The sequence below is a fragment of the Triticum aestivum genome, chromosome 1B, assembly GCF_018294505.1.
Source record: "Triticum aestivum cultivar Chinese Spring chromosome 1B, IWGSC CS RefSeq v2.1, whole genome shotgun sequence".
Taxonomy (NCBI): Eukaryota; Viridiplantae; Streptophyta; class Magnoliopsida; order Poales; family Poaceae; genus Triticum; species Triticum aestivum.
In genome coordinates this window covers 659,666,465-659,687,582 of record NC_057795.1, presented here as the reverse complement: position 1 = coordinate 659,687,582, position 21,118 = coordinate 659,666,465, and positions in this window count along the sequence as shown.

Below are 21,118 nucleotides of genomic sequence, written 5' to 3'. Positions count from 1 at the left end.
CCGGGCGCGTTTAGCCGTGTCCGGTCGCTTAACGGCCGGACTCGAGAATTGCCTTAAGAGGCTGCATTGTACTTCTGCCGCGAGAGCCGCTGTATGTTCCTCCGTTCGGAGAGAGCGTTCAGTGTTTCCGTTGACCGTGATGACTACTCGAGGGCCTGGCATCTTGAGCTTGAGGTATGCGTAGTGCGGCACCGCGTTGAACTTTGCGAACGCGGTACGTCCGAGCAGAGCATGATAGCCGCTGCGGAACGGAACTATGTCGAAGATTAACTCCTCGCTTCGGAAGTTATCCGGGGATCCGAAGACCACTTCCAGTGTAACTGAGCCTGTACAATTGGCTTCTACACCTGGTATGACGCCTTTAAAGGTCGTCTTGGTAGGTTTAATCCTTGAGGGGTCTATGCCCATTTTGCGCACTGTATCCTGATAAAGCAGGTTCAGGCTGCTGCCGCCGTCCATCAGGACTCTGGTGAGGTGAAATCCATCGACGATTGGGTCTAAAACCAATGCGGCGAATCCGCCGTGGCGGATGCTGGTGGGGTGGTCCCTTCGGTCAAAAGTGATCGGGCAGGAGGACCATGGATTGAACTTCGGGGCAACTGGCTCCATCGCGTATACATCCCTGAGTGCACGCTTCCGCTCCCTTTTGGGTATGTGCGTTGCGTATATCATGTTCACCGTCCGCACCTGTGGGGGGAAACCCTTCTGTCCTCTATTGTTCGGCGGTCGGGTCTCTTCCTCGTCATCGCTATGCAGCCCCTTGTCATTGTTTTCGGCAATTAACTTGCCTGCCTGCTTGAATACCCAACAGTCCCTGTTGGTGTGGTTGGCTGGCTTTTCGGGGGTGCCGTGTATCTGGCACGAGCGGTCGAGTATTCGGTCCAAATTGGACGGACCCGGAGTAGTTCTTTTGAATGGCTTTTTCCGCTGACCGGGTTTAGAGCCTCTGAATCCGGCATTGACTGCCGTATCTTCACTATTATCGCCGTTAATGCGGCGTTTGTTTTTGTTGCGACGCGACCTGCCATTACGGTCCTTGATATCCGGACTGCCAGAATTTTTGCTGAGGTTGTTGCTGCGTGCTAGCCAGCTGTCCTCACCCGCGCAGAAGCGGGTCATGAGTGATGTGAGGGCTGCCATGGATTTCGGCTTTTCCTGTCCCAGGTGCCGGGCAAGCCACTCGTCGCGGATGTTATGCTTGAAGGCCGCGAGGGCCTCCGCATCCGGACAGTCGACGATTTGGTTTTTCTTGGTTAAGAACCGTGTCCAGAATTGTCTGGCCGATTCGTCTGGCTGCTGAATTATGTGGCTTAGGTCATCAGCGTCTGGTGGTCGCACATACGTGCCTTGGAAGTTATCGAGGAATGCGGCTTCCAGGTCTTCCCAACTCCCGATTGACTCTGCTGGCAAGCTGTTAAGCCAATGCCGGGCTGGTCCTTTAAGTTTGAGTGGGAGATATTTGATGGCGTGAAGATCGTCACCGCGGGCCATGTGGATGTGGAGGAGATAGTCTTCGATCCAAACCGCGGGGTCTGTTGTGCCATCGTAAGATTCAATATTCACGGGTTTAAACCCTTCGGGGATTTGATGATCCATTACTTCATCTGTGAAGCATAGTGGGTGTGCGGCGCCTCTGTACTGGGCGATATCACGACGGAGCTCAAAAGAGCTTTGTCTATTTTGTTCGGCCCGGCCGGACTTACTGTGTCCGGCGCGACGGTTGTCGTCACGTATCATGGGGCGCCCACGCGATCCATAGATCGATCTTGATTGTCTTGCCTTATCCTCCAATATATCTCGCAAGTCCGGAGCGTTCCCCTGTGGCCTTGTGCTTTTCGAGCGATGCCGGGGTACGGTTCTAGTGAAGGGCCTAGGGGCCTCTCTGTCGCGACCACGGGGTGGTCGGTCAGCCGTATTGTCTGCTGGTGATGCAGGTTCATACGCCTCCTCCTCTAATCGGGGGAGCAGCTTGCGTTTAGGGTAGCTTTTGGAGGGGCGTTCGAGCTCATGCTCTTCGGCCGCGAGGACTTCAGTCCATCTGTCGGCTAGCAGATCTTGATCAGCTCTAAGCTGTTGCTGCTTTTTCTTGAGGCTGTTTGCCGTGGCCATAAGCCTGCGTTTAAAACGCTCTTGTTCGACGGGATCCTCAGGTACGACGAATTCATCGTCGTCGAGGCTTGCCTCGTCTCCGGAGGGAGGCATATAATCCTCTACCTCCTCTTCTGCCGCTCTCTCATGAGGGCTGGCGTCTCCGTCCTCTTGCTGGAGTGGGTTGTCTTCGGCACTATCTGGTGTGTTGTTATCTCCGATGCCGGAATCTTCATTCTTGCTGTGGCGGGATTTAGAGCGGCGCCGCTGACGCCGGCGCTTGGGCTGTTTCTTGGAGGGGTCATCCTCCGCTGTTCCTTCGCCATTCCCATCCTTTGGGATATCCACCATGTATATGTCATATGATGAGGTGGCTTTCCAGTGCCCGGTAGGCGCTGGTTCTTGGTCGTCTCCGGCATCGTCGTCCATACCGTCGATGTCTTCGGAGTCGTAGTCTAGCATGTCGGTTAGATCGTCGACAGTGGCTACTAAGTGGGTGGTGGGTGGGCTTTGAATTTCTTCGTCGTCCGCATCCCAACCGTCCTGACCGCAGTCCGGCCAGGGCTCTCCTGATAACGAGAGATACTTTAGCGAACTCAAGATGTCGCCGAAAGGTGAGTGTTGAAAGATGTCCGCTGCGGTGAACTCCATGACCGGCGCCCAATCGGATTCGATTGGAGGGGGCGCGGGAGGTTCGGAGTCCGGCAAGGAGTCCGGCACCTCGGAGTCACGAGCTTCATGAGGGACAAGGTCAGTGTTCGGCTCTATCGCCGTAGAGGTTGCAGCCCCCGAGGCGGTGTCTAGCCATCCGTCCTCGATCTGCGCAGCCGGCTCCGAATTGAAGATCGGAGCGGGCTCGAGTGCGGCCTCCAGGGTACTGTCCGGCTGCAGAGCTAAATCATGCCCGTCGTGACAGTGCGGCGCGCTTGGCTGTGGCTCGAATCCATCGAAGATCAAGTCCCCGCGGATGTCAGCCGTGAAGTTCAAACTTCCAAATCTGACCTGACGGCCAGGGGCGTAGCTTTCGATCTGCTCCAGATGGCCAAGCGAATTGGCCCACAGTGCAAAGCCGCCGAATACGAAGATCTGTCCGGGGAGGAAGGTCTCACCCTGGACTGCGTCGTTGATGATGATCGAAGAAGCCATCGAGCCTATCGGTGACGACACAGAGGAACTCTCAATGAAAGCACCAATGTCGGTGTCAAAACCGGCGGATCTCGGGTAGGGGGTCCCGAACTGTGCGTCTAGGCGGATGGTAACAGGAGACAAGGGACACGATGTTTTACCCAGGTTCGGGCCCTCTTGATGGAGGTAAAACCCTACATCCTTCTTGATTAATATTGATGATGTGCGTTACAAGAGTAGATCTACCACGAGATCAAGGAGGCTAAACCCTAGAAGCTAGCCTATGGTATGATTGTTGTTCGTCCTATGGACTAAGGCCATCCGGTTTATATAGACACCGGAGAGGGCTAGGGTTACACAGAGTCGGTTACAATGGTAGGAGATCTACATATCCGTATCACCAAGCTTGCCTTCCACGCCAAGGAAAGTCCCATCTAGACACGAGACAAAGTCTTCAATCTTGCATCTTCATAGTCTTGGAGTCCGACCGATGATGATAGTTCGGCTATCCGGACACCCCCTAGTCCAGGACTCCCTCACTTGGTCTTGAGCATCACTTGTGAAGGATCTGGTACACTAGCTTCTTTTGCTGCTTTAGCAGCCTTTGCTCTCTCTCTCTCTCTCTCTCTCTCTCTCTCTCTCTCTCTCTCTTCTCCTCGGCTTCTACACTGGTTGGATGAGATGCATCCATAACAATCTCATTGTCTTCAACTTCTGGCCTCAGGGGAAGGTGCTCTTTGTCAAGAAGATATGTTCATGTCCCCATCTTGGAGTTGATTAGCATATGTATGTGAGGGGCATATGCACATGATCTCTTCTGATCGGCTACAATTCTCTTCACTATTTCAACTATTAAGCTCATCACTTTGAACTTTTCTGGCACATCAAACATATGGAGCAAGTTGATGGAGTGACCATGGATCATCCTATGATCTCCTGACTTGGGTAATAGAGTGTGCCTCAAGATGGTGTTGATGGTGGTCAAACCTACCAGCAGATAGTATATAGACCCAAGCTTGTGAGTCTCCAAGGCTTTATCAAGAATTTCCTTGTACATATTTGCCATGGAGTTGTGATCCTTACTTGGCTTGGCATATACATCAATGTCATTTTCATCTTCCTCGGGAGCATTGATCAACTTGGCCCATTCAGCAATTGAAGATTGATATCTGGTTCCTTCTGTCATCCAAACAATCTTTCCATCTGGATAGAAATGAGCAGTGGAGTAGAATTGCATAATCATTTCATCATTCCACTTTGTCAATTTCTGACCAACAAACTTGTTGATGCCATTCATCCTGAAGCTCTCATGCACACCTGGGAAGTAGTCCTCATTACCATCAATGTATGTGCAGTCAACCCATCTCATATCACTAACAATAGGCTTCTTGCCTAGGAAGACAATCTCATAGAAGTCCTGCTGTTCCTTGGTGTGGAAACGATAGTCTACAACAGTTCTTATCCTGGTGGCATATGGATCAGCCTGTCTCCACAATCTCAGACCTGCATCCTTCTTTTCCTTCATGTTCTCAGCAACAGGATGATCATCACTATGATCAAGAATCTTTGGCTTTAACTTTCTGAGCACTTGTTGCTCTTCATCCTCTTGAACTTTTGGCACTGGGGCCTTGTTCTTCTCAGCAGCAAGGATGTTTCTGGTGGATCTCTTGGGTGCAGAAGGTTTTGAAGCGTGAGCTTGAGTTGGAGGCTTGGGGGCAGACTTGGGCTTAGATGGACCAGCCCCTAATCTTATAGCATCCCCCATGAGCTTTTGAGTTTTTGCAGCAGGTGCAACTAGCTCTTCCTCCTCCTCTTCAGACTCTCACCTTCCTCTTCTTTCCTCCAGCAGCCTCTTCCTCTCTTGGTTCAAGAGTGAACTCCATGGTTTCCTGAGTGGAGACTCTGGCATTAGACATGGGCTTCCTCTTGGCAGGATCTTTCACCTTCATCCCAGGCTTGGTGGTATCAGCATACTCCTTCTTGAGCACTTTCTTCTTTGAGGTCACCTCCTCATCAACAACAAAGTCCTCATCCTCTGAATCTAAGGTTCTCTTCTTCCTTTGCCTAGTATCAGCCTTAGGCAAGTTGCTTGGAGTGCTTCTGCTACCATCATCATAACTGCTATTGGAGGGACTAGTGCCCTCATTGAGATTCACCTGCTCCTCAGACCTGTTCTGACTATCACTGTCCTCTGACATCTCTGAAACTGACCCTGTGAATAGATAGGTATAGGTAGAGTGGATGAGTATCAAAAAGTACAACTATTTTTCAAAAAAATAGAGTCAAAAACTTAACTTTAGTTTTCTGCAGAAAGCATTTCAGAGCTACCGATATGACAAACTCGGTGACACCAAAGCAGCAACAGAGTCTAAACATGCAATTTCGGTCAGACCAAAATGCAGTTTGATGACTCCGAGATGCCAGGGTTTCACAGAGTGAGTGATTTCGGTCACACCGATTAGTAAGCTTTGGTTAGACCGAGTTGTACTTGTGCCATGGCCTGAGCCAAATCGGTGAGACCGAGATCCTCAGATTGGTCGGCCCGAGATGAGTTCGGCCGAAACCTAACCCTAGGTTTTTGCATCAAGACTATTCTAATGGACTTTTCGGTGGATAGACTGATCTCATTCGTGGCAAGAATAATGATAATAATTTTTGTGCAAGAATCGGAAAAGGAACGCACAAAGAGGTCGAGTCCGTACCCTAACTTGGCGATGAACTCCCTACGGTGACAACAACGGTGAGATTTCCATTGACAGCGACGGAGTCCAGTGGCAGGAGGACACTAGTGACGATCTGGAGACCAAGGGGGCGGCAGAGCTGGGAGGCACGGACGAGTGGTTTGGAGGAGTTTCCAAAATTTCAACCTGTGGTATATATACCCAGTCACTGTCGGTGTGACCGAGTGGAACGACTTGGTGGCACCGAGATGCAAAACTGCTAGCATTTACTGCAACTCGGTGTGACCGAATTGTTCAAATCGGTTGCACCGAGGTGAAAACCTAGATCAACTTAATGAATTCGGTGAGACCGGGTATAGTGAATCGGTCGAACCGAGATGCATTAAGAGGTTTTGGGAGTTTAAGCCCTTGACGGATTGGTGGCTCCAGTGCTCCTCACTTGGAGGGCCCGAATTCGACTTGTTCAAGCTTTGTGATGTAGCATGAATAGAGTTTGAGACGAGAAAAGCATAGATAGCTAGAGGGAGTACTTAGGCATTCTTGTCCATCCATTTGGCAAAAAAAACCAAACAATCAAAGCAACAAATGGATGTCCTCGAATGGAGAAAATTATGCAACCAACATGCTCACACAATAAGATAGCAGATGAAATACGTGGCAAAGCATGCACAAACACTCTAGCATCTATCAAGCAATTGGCGATGACTAGGTCATCTATATATGAGTATATTTACTTAGGAGCCAAATGAGAACATTTGATCATAGGTCATACTCATTGTTTAAGCACAAGTGGGGTTACCACTTTACATAAAGCATTGTTGTGTTCACACCATTAGAGTTGCTTTAGCTCAATTCTTAGAGCAAAGCACCCCTTAGATGTGATATCCCCCCTTAGAGGGATGAACTAACCTTGGGTTTTGTCAATGATTGTTGGAAATATGCCCTAGAGGCAATAATAAAAGGATTATTATTATATTTCCTTGTTCATGATAATTGTCTTTTATTCATGCTATAATTGTATTATCCGGAAATCGTAATACACGTGTGAATACATAGACCACAATACGTCCCTAGTAAGCCTCTAGTTGACTAGCTCGTTGGTCAACAGATAGTCATGGTTTCCTGACTATGGACATTAGATGTCGTTGACAACATGATCATATCATTAGGAGAATGATGTGATGGACAAGACCCATTCCTAAGCATAGCACAAGATCGTGTAGTTCGTTTTGCTAGAGCTTTTCCAATGTCAAGTATCTCTTCCTTAGACCATGAGATTGTGTAACTCCCGGATACCGTAGGAGTGCTTTGGGTGTACCAAACGTCACAACGTAACTGGGTGACTATAAAGGTGCACTACAGGTATCTCCGAAAGTGTCTGTTGGGTTGACACGGATCGAGACTGAGATTTGTCACTCCGTGTTACCGAGAGGTATCACTGGGCCCACTCGGTAGTGCATCATCATAATGAGCTCAAAGTGACCAAGTGTCTGGTCACGGGATCATGCATTATGGTACGAGTAAAGTGACTTGCCGGTAACGAGACTGAACGAGGTATTGGGATACCGACGATCGAGTCTCGGGCAAGTAACATACCGTCTGACAAAGGGAACAGTATACGGGGTTGCTTGAATCCTCGACATCATGGTTCATCCGATGAGATCATCGAGGAGTATGTGGGAGCCAACATGGGTATCCAGATCCCGCTGTTGGTTATTGACCGGAGAGCTGTCTCGGTCATGTCTGCATGTCTCCCGAACCCGTAGGGTCTACACACTTAAGGTTCGGTGACGCTAGGGTTGTATGAATATGAGTATGCAGCAAACCGAATGTTGTTCGGAGTCCCGGATGAGATCCCAGACGTCACGAGGAGTTCCGGAATGGTCCGGAGGTAATGAAAACTATATAGGAAGTGCTATTTCGGCCATCGGGAAAGTTTCGGGGTCACCCGATAGTGTACCGGGACCACCGGGAGGGTCCCGGGGGTCCACCGGGTGGGGCCACCCATCCCGGAGGGCCCCGTGGGCTGAAGTGGGAGGGGAACCAGCCCCTAGTGGGCTGGTGCGCCCCCCTTGGCCCCCCTGCGCCTAGGGTTGGAAACCCTAGGTGGGGGGGGGGGGCGCACCACTTGCCTTAGGGGGCACTCCACCCCCTGGCCGCCGCCCCCTTGGGAGATTGCATCTCCCAGGGCCGGCGCCCCCCTGGGGGCCTATATAAAGGATGGAAGGGGGGGCAGCTGCACCCAAGTCTTGGCGCCTCCCTCCCCCTGCTACACCTCGTCCTCCTCCCGCAGTAGCTTGGCGAAGCCCTGCCGGAGTTCTGCTGCATCCACCACCACGCCGTCGTGCTGCTGGATCATCATCAACATCTCCTTCCCCCTTGCTGGATTAAGACGGAGGAGACGTCACGCTGACCGTACGCGTGTTGAACGCGGAGGTGCTGTCCGTTTGGCGCTAGGATCTCCGGTGATAGGATCACGACGAGAACGACTACCTCAACCCCGTTCCTTTGAACGCTTCCGCTCGCGATCTACAAAGTGGTATGTAGATGCATCTCTCCTTTCACTCGTTTCTTAGATGAACTCATAGATGGATCTTGGTGAAACCGTAGGAAAAAATTTATTTTCTGCAACGTTCCCCAACAGTGGCATCATGAGCTAGGTCTATGCGTAGTTCTCTTTTGCACGAGTAGAACACAAATTTGTTGTGGGTGTAGATCTTGTCAACTTGCTTGCCGCTACTAGTCTTTTCTTGCCTCAGCGGTATTGTGGGATGAAGCGGCCCGGACCGACCTTACACGTACGCTTACGTGAGACAGGTTCCACCGACTGACATGCACTAGTTGCATAAGGTGGCTAGCAGGTGTCAGTCTCTCCTACTTTAGTTGGAGCGGATTAGATGAAAAGGGTCCTTATGAAGGGTAAATAGAAGTTGACAAAATCATGTTGTGGTTATTTGTAGGTAAGAAAACGTTCTTGCTAGAACCCAATTGCAGCCACATAAAAGATGCAACAACAATTAGAGGACGTCTAACTTGTTTTTGCAGCAATTGTCATGTGATGTGATATGGCCAGAAGTTGTGATGAATGATGAATGATATATTGTGATGTATGAGATCATGTTCTTGTAATAGGAATCACGACTTGCATGTCGATGAGTATGACAACCGGCAGGAGCCATAGGAGTTGTCTTTATTTTTGTATGACCTGCGTGTCATTGAAGAACGCCATGTAAATTACTTTACTTTATTGCTAAACGCGTTAGCCATAGAAGTAGAAGTAGTCGTTGGCGTGACAACTTCATGAAGACACAATGATGGAGATCATGATGATGGAGATCATGGTGTCATGCCGGTGACGAAGATGATCATGGAGCCCCGAAGATGGAGATCGAAGGAGCTATATGATATTGGCCATATCATGTCACTACTATATAATTGCATGTGATGTTTATTACGTTTTATGCATCTTGTTTACTTAGAACGGCGGTAGTAAATAAGATGACCCCTTATAATAATTTGAAGAAAGTGTTCCCCCTAACTATGCACCGTTGCTAAAGTTCGTCGTTTCGAAGCACCACGTGATGATCGGGTGTGATAGATCCTTACATTCACATACAACGGGTGTAAGACAGATTTACACATGCAGAACACTTAGGGTTAACTTGACGAGCCTAGCATGTACAGACATGGCCTTGGAACACAGAGACTGAAAGGTCGAACATGAGTCGTATGGAAGATACGATCAACATGGAGATGTTCACCGATGATGACTAGTCCGTCTCACATGATGATCGGACACGACCTAGTCGACTCGGATCGTGTAACACTTAGATGACTAGAGGGATGTCTAATCTGAGTGGGAGTTCATTAAATAATTTGATTAGATGAACTAAATTATCATGAACTTAGTCCAAAACTTTTGCAAAATATGTCTTGTAGATCAAATGGCCAATGCTCATGTCAACATGAACTTCAACGCATTCCTAGAGAAAACCAAGCTGAAAGATGATGGCATCAACTATTCGGACTGGGTCCGGAACCTGAGGATCATCCTCATAGCAGCCAAGAAATATTATGTCCTAGATGCACCGCTAGGTGAAGCACCCATCCCAGAAAACCAAGACGTTATGAACACTTGGCAATCACGTGTTGATGATTACTCCCTCGTTTAGTGCGGCATGCTTTACAGCTTAGAACCGGGGCTCCAAAAGCATTTTGAGAAGCACGGAGCATATGAGATGTTCGAGGAGCTGAAAATGGTTTTCCAAGCTCATGCCCGGGTCGAGAGATATGAAGTCTCCGACAAGTTCTATAGTTGTAAGATGGAGGAAAACAGTTCTGTCAGTGAGCACATACTCAAAATGTCTGGGTTGCACAACCGCCTGTCCCAGCTGGAGATCAACCTCCCGGACGAGGCGGTCATTGACAGAATCCTTTAGTCGCGCCCACCGAGCTACAAGAGCTTTGTGTTGAACTACAATATGCAGGGGATGGTGAAGACCATTCCTGAAATATTCTCAATGCTGAAGTCAGCAGAGGTTGAAATCAAGAAAGAACATCAAGTGTTGATGGTCAATAAGACCACTAAGTTCAAGAAGGGCAAGGGTAAGAAGAACTTCAAGAAGGACGGCAAAGATGTTGCCGCGCCCGGTAAGTCAGTTGCCGGGAATAAGTCAAAGAATGGACCCAAGCCTGAGATTGAGTGCTTTTATTGCAAGGGGAAGGGTCACTGGAAGCGGAACTGCCCCAAATACTTAGCGGACAAGAAGGCAGGCAACACTAAAGGTATATTTGATATACATGTAATTGATGTGTACCTTACTAGTACTCGTAGTAACTCCTGGGTATTTGATACCGGTGCCGTTGCTCACATTTGTAACTCACAGCAGGAGCTGCGGAATAAGCGGAGACTGGCGAACGACGAGGTGACGATGCACGTCGGGAATGGTTCCAAGGTCGATGTGATCGCCGTCGGCATGCTACCTCTACATTTACCTACGGGATTAGTTTTAAACCTCAATAATTGTTATTTAGTGCCAAGTTTGAGCATGAACATTGTATCTGGATCTCGTTTGATATGAGATGGCTACTCATTTAAATCCGAGAATAATGGTTGTTCTATTTATATGAGAGATATGTTTTATGGTCATGCCCCGATGGTCAATGGTTTATTCTTAATGAATCTCGAACGTAATGTTACACATATTCATAGTGTGAATACCAAAAGATGTAAAGTTGATAACGATAGTCCCACATACTTGTGGCACTGCCGCCTTGGTCACATTGGTGTCAAGCGCATGAGGAAGCTCCATACTGATGGACTTTTAGAGTCTCTCGATTATGAATCATTTGACACGTGCGAACCATGCCTCATGGGTAAATGACCAAGACTCCATTCTCTGGAACAATGGAGCGAGCAACCAACTTATTGGAAATCATACATACCGATGTGTGCGGTCCAATGAGCGTTGAGGCTCGCGGAGGATATCGTTATGTTCTCACTCTCACTGATGACTTGAGTAGATATGGGTATGTCTACTTGATGAAACACAAGTCTGAGACCTTTGAAAAGTTCAAGGAATTTCAGAATGAAGTAGAGAATCAACGTGACCGAAAGATAAAATTCTTATGATCGGATCGTGGAGGAGAATATTTAAGTCACGAATTTGGTACACACTTAAGAAAAAGTGGAATCGTTTCACAACTCACGCCGCCTGGAACACCTCAGCGTAACGGTGTGTCCGAACGTCGTAATCGCACTCTATTGGATATGGTGCGATCTATGATGTCTCTTACCGATTTACCGCTATCATTTTGGGGATACGCTCTAGAGACAGCTACATTCACTTTAAATAGGGCACCGTCTAAATCCGTTGAGACGACACCGTATGAATTATGGTTTGGGAAGAAACCTAAGCTGTCGTTTCTAAAAGTTTGGGGATGCGATGCTTATGTCAAGAAACTTCAACCTGAAAAGCTCGAACCCAAGTCGGAAAAATGCGTCTTCATAGGATACCCTAAGGAAACCATTGGGTATACCTTCTACTTAAGATCCGAGGGCAAGATCTTTGTTGCCAAGAACGGATCCTTTCTGGAAAAAGAGTTTCTCTCGAAAGGAGTAAGTGGGAGGAAAGTAGAACTCGATGAAGTACTACCTCTTGAACCGGAAAGTAGTGCAGCTCAGGAAAATGTTCCTGTGGTGCCTACACCGACTGGAGAGGAAATTAATGATGATGATCAAGGTACTTCTGATCAAGTTGCTACTGAACTTCGTAGGTCCACAAGGACACGTTCCACACCAGAGTGGTATGGCAACCCTGTCCTGGAAATCATGTTGTTAGACAACGGTGAACCTTCGAACTATGAAGAAGCGATGGCGGGCCCAGATTCCAACAAATGGCTAGAAGCCATGCAATCCGAGATAGAATCCATGTATGAAAACAAAGTATGGACTTTGACTGACTTGCCCGATGATCGGCGAGCGATAGAAAACAAATGGATCTTTAAGAAGAAGACGGACGCGGATGGTAATGTCACCATCTATAAAGCTCGACTTGTCGCTAAGGGTTATCGGCAAGTTCAAGGGATTGACTACGATGAGACTTTCTCTCCCGTAGCGAAGCTTAAGTCCGTCCGAATCATGTTAGCAATTGCCGCATACTATGATTATGAGATATGGCAGATGGACGTCAAAACGGCATTCCTTAACGGCTATCTTAAGGAAGAGCTGTATATGATGCAGCCGGAAGGTTTTGTCGATCCTAAGAATGCTAACAAAGTATGCAAGCTCCAGCGATCCATTTATGGGCTGGTGCAAGCATCTCGGAGTTGGAACATTCGCTTTGATGAGATGATCAAAGCGTTTGGGTTTATGCAGACTTATGGAGAAGCCTGCGTTTACAAGAAAGTGAGTGGGAGCTCTGTAGCATTTCTCATATTATATGTAGATGACATACTTTTGATGGGAAATGATATAGAATTCTTGGACAGCATTAAGGCCTACTTGAATAAGTGTTTTTCAATGAAGGACCTTGGAGAAGCTGCTTACATATTAGGCATCAAGATCTATAGGGATAGATCGAGACGCCTCATAGGTCTTTCACAAAGCACATACCTTGATAAGATTTTGAAGAAGTTCAAAATGGATCAGTCCAAGAAAGGGTTCTTGCCTGTACTGCAAGGTGTGAGATTGAGCTCGGCTCAATGCCCGACCACGGCAAAAGATAAAGAAGAGATGAGCGTCATCCCCTATGCCTCAGCCATAGGATCTATTATGTATGCCATGCTGTGTACCAGACCTGATGTAAACCTTGCCGTAAGTTTGGTAGGAAGGTACCAAAGTAATCCCGGCAAGGAACACTGGACAGCGGTCAAGAATATCCTGAAGTACCTGAAAAGGACAAAGGACATGTTTCTCGTTTATGGAGGTGACGAAGAGCTCGTCGTAAAGGGTTACGTCGACGCTAGCTTCGACACAGATCTGGATGACTCTAAGTCACAAACCGGATACGTGTATATGTTGAATGGTGGAGCAGTAAGCTGGTGCAGCTGCAAGCAGAGCGTCGTGGCGGGATCTACATGTGAAGCGGAGTACATGGCAGCCTCGGAGGCAGCGCATGAAGCAATTTGGGTGAAGGAGTTCATCACCGACCTAGGAGTCATACCCAATGCGTCGGGGCCGATCAAACTCTTCTGTGACAACACTGGAGCTATTGCCCTTGCCAAGGAGCCCAGGTTTCACAAGAAGACCAGGCACATCAAGCGTCGCTTCAACTCCATCCGTGAAAATGTTCAAGATGGAGACATAGATATTTGCAAAGTACATACGGATCTGAATGTCACAGATCCGTTGACTAAACCTCTCTCGCGAGCAAAACATGATCAACACCAGAACTCTATGGGTGTTCGATTCATCACAATGTAACTAGATTATTGACTCTAGTGCAAGTGGGAGACTGTTGGAAATATGCCCTAGAGGCAATAATAAAAGGATTATTATTATATTTCCTTGTTCATGATAATTGTCTTTTATTCATGCTATAATTGTATTATCCGGAAATCGTAATACATGTGTGAATACATAGACCACAATACGTCCCTAGTAAGCCTCTAGTTGACTAGCTCGTTGGTCAACAGATAGTCATGGTTTCCTGACTATGGACATTAGATGTCGTTGACAACGGGATCATATCATTAGGAGAATGATGTGATGGACAAGACCCATTCCTAAGCATAGCACAAGATCGTGTAGTTCGTTTTGCTAGAGCTTTTCCAATGTCAAGTATCTCTTCCTTAGACCATGAGATCGTGTAACTCCCGGATACCGTAGGAGTGCTTTGGGTGTACCAAACGTCACAACGTAACTGGGTGACTATAAAGGTGCACTACAGGTATCTCCGAAAGTGTCTGTTGGGTTGACACGGATCGAGACTGGGATTTGTCACTCCATGTTACGGAGAGGTATCACTGGGCCCACTCGATAGTGCATCATCATAATGAGCTCAAAGTGACCAAGTGTCTGGTCATGGGATCATGCATTACGGTACGAGTAAAGTGACTTGCCGGTAACGAGACTGAACGAGGTATTGGGATACCGACGATCGAGTCTCGGGCAAGTAACATACCGTCTGACAAAGGGAATAGTATATGGGGTTGCTTGAATCCTCAACATCGTGGTTCATCTGATGAGATCATCGAGGAGTATGTGGGAGCCAACATGGGTATCCAGATCCCGCTGTTGGTTATTGACCGGAGAGCTGTCTCGGTCATGTCTGCATGTCTCCCGAACCCGTAGGGTCTACACACTTAAGGTTCGGTGACACTAGGGTTGTATGAATATGAGTATGCAGCAAACCGAATGTTGTTCAGAGTCACGGATGAGATCCCAGACGTCACGAGGAGTTCTGGAATGGTCCGGAGGTAAAGAAAACTATATAGGAAGTGTTGTTTCGGCCATCGGGAAAGTTTCGGGGTCACCCGGTATTGTACCGGGACCACCGGAAGGGTCCCGGGGGTCCACCGGGTGGGGCCACCCATCCCGGAGGGCCCCGTGGTCTGAAGTGGGAGGGGAACCAGCCCCTAGTGGGCTGGTGCACCCCCCCTTGGCCCCCCTGCGCCTAGGGTTGGAAACCCTAGGTGGGGGGCGCACCACTTGCCTTGGGGGGCACTCCACCCCCCTGGCCGCCGCCCCCTTGGGAGATTGCATCTCCCAGGTCCGGCGCCCCCCCGGGGGCCTATATAAAGGAGGGCAGGGGGGCAGCTGCACCCAAGTCTTGGCGCCTCCCTCGTCCTGCTACACCTCGTCCTCCTCCCGCAGCAGCTTGGCGAAGCCCTGCCGGAGTTCTGCTGCATCCACCACCACGCCGTCATGCTGCTGGATCATCATCAACCTCTCCTTATCCCTTGCTGGATCAAGACGGAGGAGACGTCACGCTGACCGTACGTGTGTTGAACGCGGAGGTGTCGTCCGTTCGGCGCTAGGATCTCCGGTGATAGGATCACGACGAGAACGCCTACCTCAACTCCGTTCTTTTGAACGCTTCCGCTCGCGATCTACAAAGTGGTATGTAGATGCATCTCTCCTTTCACTCATTGCTTAGATGAACTCATAGATGGATCTTGGTGAAACCGTAGGAAAATTATTATTTTCTGCAACGTTCCCCAACAGTGATGACTTCATGTAGATGTTGAAGATGTGGGTGCTCAATGTTGATGTATATCATTTGGAGCAATCCATTAGAGTGAGTTGCACTTTCAATACCTACATGGGTTAGTCCCACAAGGAACAAACAAGGATATCCATAGACATAGAGTGAAGTACACATATGATGATGTCCATGGAAGCATTTGGTTACCTTGTCCCTTGACCTACCAACAAGAGGGTTTGTGACTCCTTGAACTAGTGCAAGATATGGAAGTTGATTGAACTTGTCCTCGCCAAAGTGAATATGAGTGAAGTATGTTGGCAGAGTCATCCTCAAGAACTCTCTAGTTCTTCTTCTTTGGGACCCACATCAACTTGATGGGAATCCTTGGAGTTGTAGTCGTACTTAATGAAGTAGAACTTGATGTAGTCTTGGGAACCCACTTGACCAAGGCCTTAGGAGCTTCTTCAAATGCATCAATCTCCTCTTGAAGCTTGTCTTTGCCTTTTTGCTTGTGGTCTTGTGGTGGAAGATCATCTTGAGCGTGTGTTCCCTTGAAATAAGTAGGGTCATACTTCTCTTGTTGAGGAACAAACTTCGTCTTGGGGTATTGATATTCTTCCCACTCAACTCCATTGGCATTGAACTTTCATTCAAAACCAACACCTTGATTCTTCCAGTGCCTTCCTTGCTTGCGTACAATTTCCTCAAATTGCTTAATTCCGGCAAGGCTCTTGTAAACACCTTTCTCTATAATTCCCTTCAATAAGATATAAGATATTTTCTTGCTCAAGTGTAACTTGGCTAAGAGAATCATTAGTGAAATCAAGAGAACTACTAGAAGCAACAATATTGGATTTAGCATGATTATTGTTACTACTAGAAGAAGAATCTTTCTTGCTCTTGTTGCTAGATTTTACTTGTGGCATGTAAGTAGACAAGAGTAAATGCTTGGCAATGTAAGAAGAACTTTTCTTTTGAAGATAATCATTGATTGCTTTTAAGAACCCATGATCTTGCTCCAAATTGAGCTTCTCAAAGCACAACTTCTCATGAGTCTTTAAAAGCTCTCAATGATCCTTTAAAGTAGTTTCATGAGCTGACTTAAGAGTGTTTAGTTCTTCAGTTAGATGCTCAATCTCCTTCTTATCATTTTCATTCGTTTTATCTTGATTAGCATGATTAATATCAATTTCATCATATTTTTCATCACAAGTGTTGTCAACAAGTAAATCATCATCACCTAGCAAATCATCTTCATCACTATTTAAATCAACATACTCAGGGTGTGATACCTTGGAGCCTTTAGCCATGAAGCATCTTCCAATCCCTTCATTTGGTGAGTCAAATATGTCGTAGGATTAGGATGACACAAGTGCAAGACCGGCAACACCTTCATCTTGAGTATATTTGGAGTTGGAGTGATAACTTCTCTCGGAGTAGTTGTCGGAGTCGGAACCGGATACCCATTCACCAACGTGAACTTGATGTCTTCGTCTTGTGTAGCTCTTTGATAACTTGTCCTACTTTTTTGAATCCTTGCTTCTACAAGAGGGTCTTCATTCACAAGGATCATCTCTACTCCTTCTCTCTCTTGGTGGTGATTCATCTCTTTTATTTCTCCTTTTAGGCGAGTCTTCTCTTCTTTTGTAGGGAGCCATACACTCATTGGAGTAGTATCCAGGTCTTCCACAATTGTAGCAATTGCGATCATGACTAGAAGATCTTTTGTCATTGTAGGACCTTGACTTGGAACTTCTCTCTTTGCTTCTACTCTTGTAGAACTTGTTAAAGTTCTTCATCGTTAAGCTCAATTCTTCATTGAAGACTGATACGTCTCCAACGTATCTATAATTTTTGATTGTTCCATGCTATTATATTATCTGTTTTGGATGTTTAATGGGCTTTAATATGCTCTTTTATATTATTTTTGGGACTAACCTATTAACCGGAGGCCCAGTGCTAGTTTCTATTTTTTTTGCCTATTTTAGAGTTTTGCAGAAAAGGAATACCAAACGGAGTCCAAACGGAATAAAACCTTCGCGATGATCTTTCTTGGACCAAAAGCAATTCAGAAGACTTGGAGTTGAAGTCAGAAACACCAGGAGGCGTCCACGAGGCAGGAGGGTGCGCCTAGGAGGGGTAGGCGCCCCCACCCTCGTGGGCCCCTCATAGCTCCACCGAGGTACTTTTTTCGCCTATATATACTCTTACACCCTAGATACATCAGGGGGAGCCACGCAACCACTTTTCCACCGCCGCAACCTTCTGTACCCGTGAGATACCATCTTGGGGCCTTTTCTGGCGATCTGCCGGAGGGGGAATCGATCATGGAGGGCTTCTACATCAACACCATTGCCTCTTCGATGAAGCGTGAGTAGTTTACCATAGACCTTCGGGTCCATAGTTATTAGCTAGATGGATTCTTCTCTCTCTTTGATTCTCAATACAAAGTTCTCCTTGATGTTCTTGGAGATCTATTTGATGTAATACTCTTTTGCGGCGTGTTTGCCGAGATCCAATGAATTGTGGATTTATGAACAAGATTATCTATGAATATTATTTGGTACTTCTCTGAATTCTTATATGCATGATTTGATATCTTTGCAAGTCTCTTCAAATTATTGGTTTACTTTGGCCTACTAGATTGATCTTTCTTGCAATGGGAGAAGTGCTTAACTTTGGGTTCAATCTTGTGGTGTCCTTTCCCAGTGATAGTAGGGGCAGCAAGGCACATATTGTATTGTTGCAATCGAGGATAAAAAGATGGGGTTTATATCATATTGCTTGAGTTTATCCTTCTACATCATGTCATCTTGCTTAATGCGTTACTCCGTTCTTATGAACTTAATATACTCTAGATGCATGCTGGATAGCGGTCGATGTGTGGAGTAATAGTAGTAGATGCAGAATCGTGTCGGTCTACTTGACATGGACGTGATGCCTATGTTCATGATCATTGCCTTATATATCTTCATAATTATGCGCTTTTCTATCAATTGCTCGGCAGTAATTTGTACACCCACCGTAATGCATTCTATCTTGAGAGAAGCCACTAGTGAAACCTATGGCCCCCGGGTCTCTTTTCTATTATATTACATCTCTTTTCCATTATATCGCATCTCGTTTACTATTTTGCAATCTTTATTTTCCAATCTATACAACAAAAATACCAAAAATATTTACTTTACTATCTCTATCAGATCTCATTTTTGCGAGTGACCGTGAAGGGATTGACAACCCCTTTATCGCGTTGGTTGCAAGGTTCTTTATTGTTTGTGCAGGTACTAGGTGACTTGTGCGTCGTCTCCTATTGGATTAATACCTTGGTTCTCAAAACTGAGGGAAATACTTACGCTACTTTGCTGCATCACCCTTTCCTCTTCAAGGGAAAAATCAACGCAAGCTCAAGAGGTAGCAAGAAGGATTTTTGGCGCCGTTGTTGGCGTGATCTACGCCAAGTCAAGCCATATCAAGTACCCGTCATAAACTCTTCTCCCTTGCATTACATTATTTGACATTCTCCTCTCGTTTCCTCTCCCCCACTTCTAAAATGATTTTAGAAAACCTTTGCCCTTTTCTTCGCCCTTCTTCCGTTCGATCTTTTCTTTGTTTGTGTTACCATGTGCCTTCTTTTTGCTTGCATCTTCGCTTGCTAAAGTTTATGGATCCTCATCCACTTGCTAATCTTTTTAAGAGATCCAATTATGATGAACCAATTGCTAGTGAGTTTTGTGCACTAGATTATCTTTATGAAGTTTTGCTTGAAATTCATGAATCTGAAAATTGCGATGAAGAAATTTATGAAGAGATTCACGATAGCTCCTTGAATAAAAAGCATGATTGCAATGATTTTACTATAAAGTCTATTGATGTCAATTGTGCTAATAATATGCAAAACTCTAAGCTTGGGGATGCTAGTTTTGCTATGTCCACTACTTGTTGTAATGATCATGATTGGGGTGATTCTTCTTATGATCTTGAAAATTTATTGATGCCCCATGATGAATATGAGATTGATAATAATTTTGCAGTAATATTGAAAGTGGGTTTGGAAGAGTGTCAACTTTAGATCCCACATATTTGGAGAATGTTAAATCTTATGAAATTTTTGATAAAAGTGGGTTTGGAGAGGTCATGACTTTAGTTAATGTTAATCCCACTATTTTGGAAGAGTGTCAACTTTGCATGCATGTGGACCGTGTTGAGAATATGTTATGTGATAGCTATTTTGTTGAATTTTCTTATGATCCTCCATGTAATTATTATGAGAGAGGAAAATATGGTTGTAGACATTTTCATGTTACTAAATTGCCTCTCGTTATGTTGAGATTGCTATTGTTTCTTTCCGCTTCCTTGCATATGCTAGTTTTTGCTTACAACAACAACAACAACAAAGCCTTTAGTCCCAAACAAGTTGGGGTAGGCTAGAGGTGAAACCCATAAGATCTCGCAACCAACTCATGGCTCTGGCACATGGATAGCAAGCTTCCACGCACCCCTGTCCATAGCTAGCTCTTTGTCGATACTCCAATCCTTCAGGTCTCTCTTAACGGACTCCTCCCATGTCAAATTCGGTCGACCCCGCCCTCTCTTGGCATTCTCCGCACACTTTAGCCGTCCGCTATGCACTGGAGCTTCTGGAGACCTGCGCTGAATATGCCCAAACCATCTCAAACGATGTTGGACAAGCTTCTCCTCAATTGGTGCTACCCCAACTCTATCTCGTATATCATCATTCCGGACTTGATCCTTCCTCGTGTGGCCACACATCCATCTCAACATATGCATCTCCGCCACACCTAACTGTTGAACATGTCGCCTTTTAGTTGGCCAACACTCCGCGCCATACAACATTGCGGGTCGAACCGCCGTCCTGTAGAACTTGCCTTTTAGCTTTTGTGGCACTCTCTTGTCACAGAGAATGCCAGAAGCTTGGCGCCACTTCATCCATCTGGCTTTGATTCGATGGTTCACATCTTCATCAATAACCCCATGCTCCTGCAACATTGACCCCAAATACCGAAAGGTGTCCTTCTGAGGTACCACCTGGCCATCAAGGTTAACCTCCTCCTCCTCACACCTAGTAGTACTGAAACCGCACATCATGTACTCGGTTTTAGTTCTACTAAGCCTAAACCCTTTCGATTCCAAGGTTTGTCTCCATAACTCTAACTTCCTATTTACCCCGTCCGACTATCATCAACTAGCACCACATCATCCACAAAGAGCATACACCATGGGATATCTCCTTGTATACCCCTTGTGACCTCATCCATCACCAATGCAAAAAGATAAGGGCTCACAGTTGACCCCTGATGCAAAAAGATATGCTAGTTTTTGCTTGCTATGATAATTTGTTTGCCTATAAGATGCCTATGCATAGGAAGTATGTTAGACTTATATGTGTTTGTCACATGTTTCATGATGCTCTTTGCGCTTCAATTCTTGTATTTCATGTGAGCATCATCGAAATCTCAATGCCTAGCTAGGGGCGTTAAACGATAGCGCTTGTTGGAGGCAACCCAATTTTATTTTTTGTTATTTGTTTTTTGCTGATGTTTAGTAATAAATAATTCA